Source organism: Scyliorhinus canicula, chromosome 7, assembly GCF_902713615.1.
Source record: "Scyliorhinus canicula chromosome 7, sScyCan1.1, whole genome shotgun sequence".
NCBI classification, from domain to species: domain Eukaryota; kingdom Metazoa; phylum Chordata; class Chondrichthyes; order Carcharhiniformes; family Scyliorhinidae; genus Scyliorhinus; species Scyliorhinus canicula.
The window spans coordinates 175,413,022-175,419,021 of NC_052152.1; positions in this window are offsets into that span (position 1 = coordinate 175,413,022).

The following is a 6,000-nucleotide window of genomic DNA, read 5'->3' on the forward strand; positions in this document are numbered from 1 at the left end:
AGACTCTTGAGCGGAGTTATAGCTCATGGACCAAAAGGGAAGCAACATTGAAACAAAATTGGCTGAGTGACAGGAAACAGCGAGTAGTGGTTAATTAATGTCTTTGAGGCTGGGGGGGAGGTTTCTAGTGGAGTTCCCCAGGGGTCGGTGTTGAGTCCCTTGCTTTTTCTGATATGTATTAATTTTTTTTAAAATTAAAAATAAATTTAGATTAGCCAATTATTTTTTCCAATTAAGGGGCAATTTAGCGTGGCCAATCCACCTACCCTGCACATCTTTGGGTTGTGGGGGCGAAACCCACGCAAAGACAGAGAGAATGTGCAAACTCCACACGGACAGTGACCCAGAGCCAGGATCGAACCTGGGACCTCAGTGCCGTGAGGATACAGTGTTACCCACTGTGCCATTGTGCTGCCCTTCTGATATATATTAATGACAAAGACCTTGATGGCACAGTTTCAAAAATTGCAAATGATACGAAACCCGGAAGCATTGTTGGACTTTAACCTGGTGTTGTAAGACTTCTTACTGTGCTCACCCCAGTCCAATGCTGGCACGTCCACATCACAACTGTATACCGGCACAGAGATATATCATACAGGCCTTTAAATCTTAACTCTGGGTCCACACCGCCTGGACTCTTTCTCCCAGGGCCCTCCCCCCTTTCCCCATTGGCCCAGGTTTGCGCGCGCCCATGCGATAGGCCCTGAGTCGGTCATGTGCCCCGTGAGAGGTTGCCCCTTTAAGGGGCTACACTCCAAACTTTGTATACGTGAGGCCCCCTGCCATCTTTGCATAGAGGTCTTCTATGCAAGGGGTCAGATACTTGTCGATTTGGGCCACTTGGTTTCTGATGAGTTTGTAATCACCGCAGATTCTGACAGTGCAGTCAGGTTTTAAGACAAGGGTGATAGGGGCTGCACATTCAGAGAATTATACTGGTTTTGTGAATCCTAATTCTTGCAAGCTTGTCAATTCGGCATTGAATTTCCCGTGTAGAGTATTTTTTTAATTTTTTTTTTAAATTTTAGATTAGCCAATTATTTTTTCCAATTAAGGGGCAATTTAGCGTGGCCAATCCACCTACTCTGCACATTTTTGGGTTGTGGGGGCGAAACCCACGCAGACACGGGGAGAACGTGCAAACTCCACACGGACAGTGACCCAAAGCCGGGATCGAACCTGGGACCTCAGCGCCGTGAGGCGGTTGTGCTAACCACTAGGCCACCGTGCTGCCCGTCCCGTGTAGAGTATATGGGACAGGCCTACCTCGGATGAATTTCGGTGTGCATTCAAGGTTCACGTAAATTTGGCCTTCACCTGTAGTGTACAGCCAAGCTCGTTTTGACACATATCTGCTTACTTGCGCAGGATTTCTTTAAAAATATCGCATGATATCCTGAAAGTTTCCACCTAGTTTACCTTTTTCTGATGTAGCCAATCTCACCCCATGAGGCTTGGCCCTTGCCCTTCCACAACGATCATGGGTAATTGAGTAAAAGTCACCATAGTCCCACAGGACCATAAGTTCCTTTCCCCTTTTAGGGGAAGGGCTGACAGGTGGTGATTTAACCTGAGGTTTGCCATACCTCAGGAAAGAGGCAACGTTGAGAAGGCAGGGCCTTCATGAATAACCTCAGCTGGTGTAGGAATTGAACCTCCGCTGTTGGCTTCACCCTGAATCACAAACCAACTGTAGACTGTTGTTGATACGACACCAGTGCCATCGTGGTGTCTAAAACCGTTAATGTTTTCCTGGTTTCGTTGCCAGCTTAGGTCATGCTGCTTAGACTCAGGGGTTGTAGCCCTCTTCGAAGGTACTTGTGCATTTATTCACTCACCACCGTGGCCGATGCCCCGGTGTCGACCTCCATGTTCAACGGTTGCCCATTGACCATCAAGGCTGTTTCCATGGGAGCAGTCTTGTTTAAGTTAATCATATTTAACCTGTAAATCTTGGATTCCTCTTTGCGATTTCTCTCTCCTTTATGCACTGGAGTTGTGGTGTGTTTTTAAAAAAACTGTATGTGCCCTGTCTTGCGAGGCAATGTGCTTGAATGTGGCCTTTCCTATTGCAAAATCTCTGCAATGGCACACCTCTTGGGGGCTGGTCTTCACCGCATCTGTAACACTCATCAAAATACCTGGGCTGAGGGCCAGCTTTTCGTCCTTTTCTTTGTTGACAATCCTACTCCTGGGATCTCGGTTCAGCTTCCTATGTGCCTGTCACTCGGGGTGCTCGCCAGTGGCGTGCAGGGGGGGGGGCCGACGGTGCGCTGGCCCCGGGCATCGATTGGATGGGGGCAGCAGCGTGAAGAGAACGGAGCGCCTGCGCATCGCGGTCAGCCAGAGCGCGCCTGCGCACCGCGGGCTGCCGGAGCGCGCCTGCGCACCGTGGTCGGCCGGAGCGCGCCTGCGCACCGCGGTCGCCGCTGGTGAAGAGGCGGCTTTGCACTCGGCGGCTGGAGCGTGAACAAAAAGGGCGCGAATTCTCCCGAATCGACGACAATCAATGCCACCATGGGTGAGTTTTATTTATTCTTTATCTTTATCTTTTGATCCATTTTTAAACTCTTCTCTGCACCCTCTCTATAGTTGTCAACTTACTAAACTGTCGTGCCCAGAATTTGACATTTGGGCCAGGGGCACCCATTTGGGACAGAACCAGTATTTTATGAAGATTCATCATGGCCTCTTAACTTTTGCCCTCTTACCCTTTATACTTAAAGCCCAGGGTCCTATAAATGGGAGATTCTCAGAGACAGGGGCAGCACGGTAGCATGGTGGTTAGCATAAATGCTTCACAGCTCCAGGGTCCCAGGTTCGGTTCCCGGCTGGGTCACTGTCTGTGCGGAGTCTGCACGTCCTCCCCGTGTGTGCGTGGGTTTCCTCCGGTTGCTCCGGTTTCCTCCCACAGTCCAAAGATGTGCGGGTTAGGTGGATTGGCCATGCTAAATTGCCCGTAGTGTCCTAAAAAAGTAAGGTGGGGGGGGGGGGGGTTGTTGGGTTACGGGTATAGGGTGGATACGTGGGTTTGAGTAGGGTGATCATTGCTCGGCACAACATCGAGGGCCGAAGGGCCTGTTCTGTGCTGTACTGGTCTATGTTCTATGTTCTACTTGACTGCAAGCTACTGGAGCTCGGATCTTGAACAGAGCTTTATATCTGGATTTGGGGACCCTTTATGCACTGGCATAGTGCACAAACAGGCCCCACATGACCAGGGTTTTGTGAAGAAGAAGGGATCTGGAAATGTGTCGACTGTGAAAATTATATTTGTGGAAATTGGGTGAAGTAATGCCGGTGTTTGATGAGACTTGGTGCTAAAGCTTTAGAGAAATGAAGATGGAATTTGATTTGAAGAAGTTCAACGTTTTGAAGGATATTGTGGCCGAAATGAATGCGATACGTGCTGAATGGGCTGACTGAGAAATGTGTGAGATATGTCTTTGTATCTGCTATGTGTAATTTATCGGTCATATTATTGCAATTTTCCTGTTAATTCATGTTTAATTTACGTTGATTTTGGTGTGATTGCTAATATAAAAGTGAAGTCTTGTATATTGGTCTTAGTTGGGTTGTTTGTAGTTTGTTTCCACAAGGGTCATAACAGTATTTCCATGACGTTGCTGCTCTTATCCTTCTCCATGGGGGTTGCAGAGGAGGGAGGCACAACTTTCGAGACATAACATCTCACCCATTGCTGCAAAGCAAAATGACTGAAGAAGAGAACAATATCCCTAGAATCCCAGCGCTAAGGGGAAATTGACTAACTCTTACAGCGCAATTTAACCTTAGGCAGCTGTCCTATACCTTAGAGATGACCTAGAGGCAGCTTGGGGCCTGTCGTGAAGGTGAGTGAGTGCCTTTAAATTTGCTTACCTTTCACCGGGAGCAGGGTTTGAGGGAATATCAGGTAAGCTCTTCGTTTCTTTTTCTTCTTCTTGTTTTTTTTTTAAATCTAGAGGTGATGTCAGGGAAGGCAGTACAATGCTCCTCCTGCAGAATGTTTGAGGTGAGGGACGCCGTCAGTGTCCCTGCTGATTTCATCTGTGGGAAGTGCACCCAACTCCAGCTCCTCAAAAACCGTGTTAGGGACCTGGAGCTTGAGCTGGATGAACTTCGGATCATTCGGGAGGCAGAGGGGGTCATAGATAGGAGCTTCAGGGATGTAGTTACACCAAAGACTGGAGATAGATGGGTAACTGTAAGAGGGACTGGGAAGAAGCAGTCAGTGCAGGGACCCCCTGCGGTCGTTCCCCTGAGTAACAAGTATACCGTTTTGGATACTTGTGGGGGGGGGGACTTACCAGGGGTAAGCCATGGGGTACGGGCCCCTGGCACGGAGTCTGTCCCTGTTGCTCAGAAGGGAAGGGGAGAAAGGAGTAGAACATTAGTAATTGGGGACTCAATAGTCAGGGGCACAGATAGGAGATTTTGTGGGAGCGAGAGAGACTCACGTCTGGTATGTTGCCTCTCAGGTGCAAGGGTACATGATGTCTTGGATGCTGTTTTCCGGGTCCTTAAGCGGGAGGGGGAGCAGCCCCAAGTCGTAGTCCACATTGGCACTAACGACATAGGTAGGAAAGGGGACAAGGATGTCAGGCAGGCCTTTAGGGAGCTAGGATGGAAGCTCAGAGCGAGAACAAACAGAGTTGTTATCTCTGGGTTGTTGCCCGTGCCATGTGATAGTGAGATGAGGAATAGGGAGAGAGAGCAATTAAACACGTGGCTACAGGGATGGTGCAGGCGGGAGGGATTCAGATTTCTGGATAAACATAGAACATAGAACAGTACAGCACAGAACAGGCCCTTCGGCCCTCGATGTTGTGCCGAGCAATGATCACCCTACTTAAACCCACGTAACCTGTATACCCGTAACCCAACAATCCCCCCATTAACCATACACTACGGGCAATTTAGAATGGCCAATCCACCTAACCCGCACATCTTTGGACTGTGGGAGGAAACCGGAGCACCCGGAGGAAACCCACGCACACACGGGGAGGACGTGCAGACTCCACACAGACAGTGACCCAGCCGGGAATCGAACCTGGGACCCTGGAGCTGTGAAGCATTGATGCTAACCACCATGCTACCGTGAGGCCCTAACTGGGGCTCTTTCTGGGGAAGGTGGGACCTCTATAGACAGGATGGTCTACATCTGAACCTGAGGGGCACCAATATCCTGGGGGGAAGATTTGTTAATGCTCTTTGGGGGGGTTTAAACTAATTCAGCAGGGGCATGGGAACCTGGATTGTAGTTTTGGGGTACGGGAGATTGAGAGTATAGAGGCCAGAAGCACAGATTTGACTTCGCAGGAGGGTGCCAGTGTTCAGGTAGGTGGTTTGAAGTGTGTCTACTTCAATGCCAGGAGTATACAAAATAAGGTAGGGGAACTGGCAGCATGGGTTGGTACCTGGGACTTCGATGTTGTGGCCATTTCAGAGACATGGATAGAGCAGGGACAGGAATGGTTGTTGCAGGTTCCGGGGTTTAGGTGTTTTAGTAAGGTCAGAGAAGGGGGCAAAAGAGGGGGAGGTGTGGCGCTGCTTGTCAAGGACAGTATTACAGTGGCGGAAAGGATGCTAGATGGGGACTCTTCTTCTGAGGTAATATGGGCTGAGGTTAGAAACAGGAAAGGAGAGGTCACCCTGTTGGGAGTTTTCTATAGGCCACCTAATAGTTCTAGGGATGTAGAGGAAAGGATGGCGAAGATGATTCTGGAAAAGAGCGAAAGTAACAGGGTAGTTGTTATGAGAGACTTTAACTTTCCAAATATTGACTGGAAAAGATATAGTTCGAGTACATTAGATGGGTCGTTCTTTGTACAATGTGTGCAGGAGGGTTTCCTGACACAATATGTTGACAGGCCAACAAGAGGCGAGGCCACATTGGATTTGGTTTTGGGTAATGAACCAGGCCAGGTGTTAGATCTGGAGGTAGGTGAGCACTTTGGAAACAGTGACCACAATTCGGTGACCTTTACGTTAGTGATG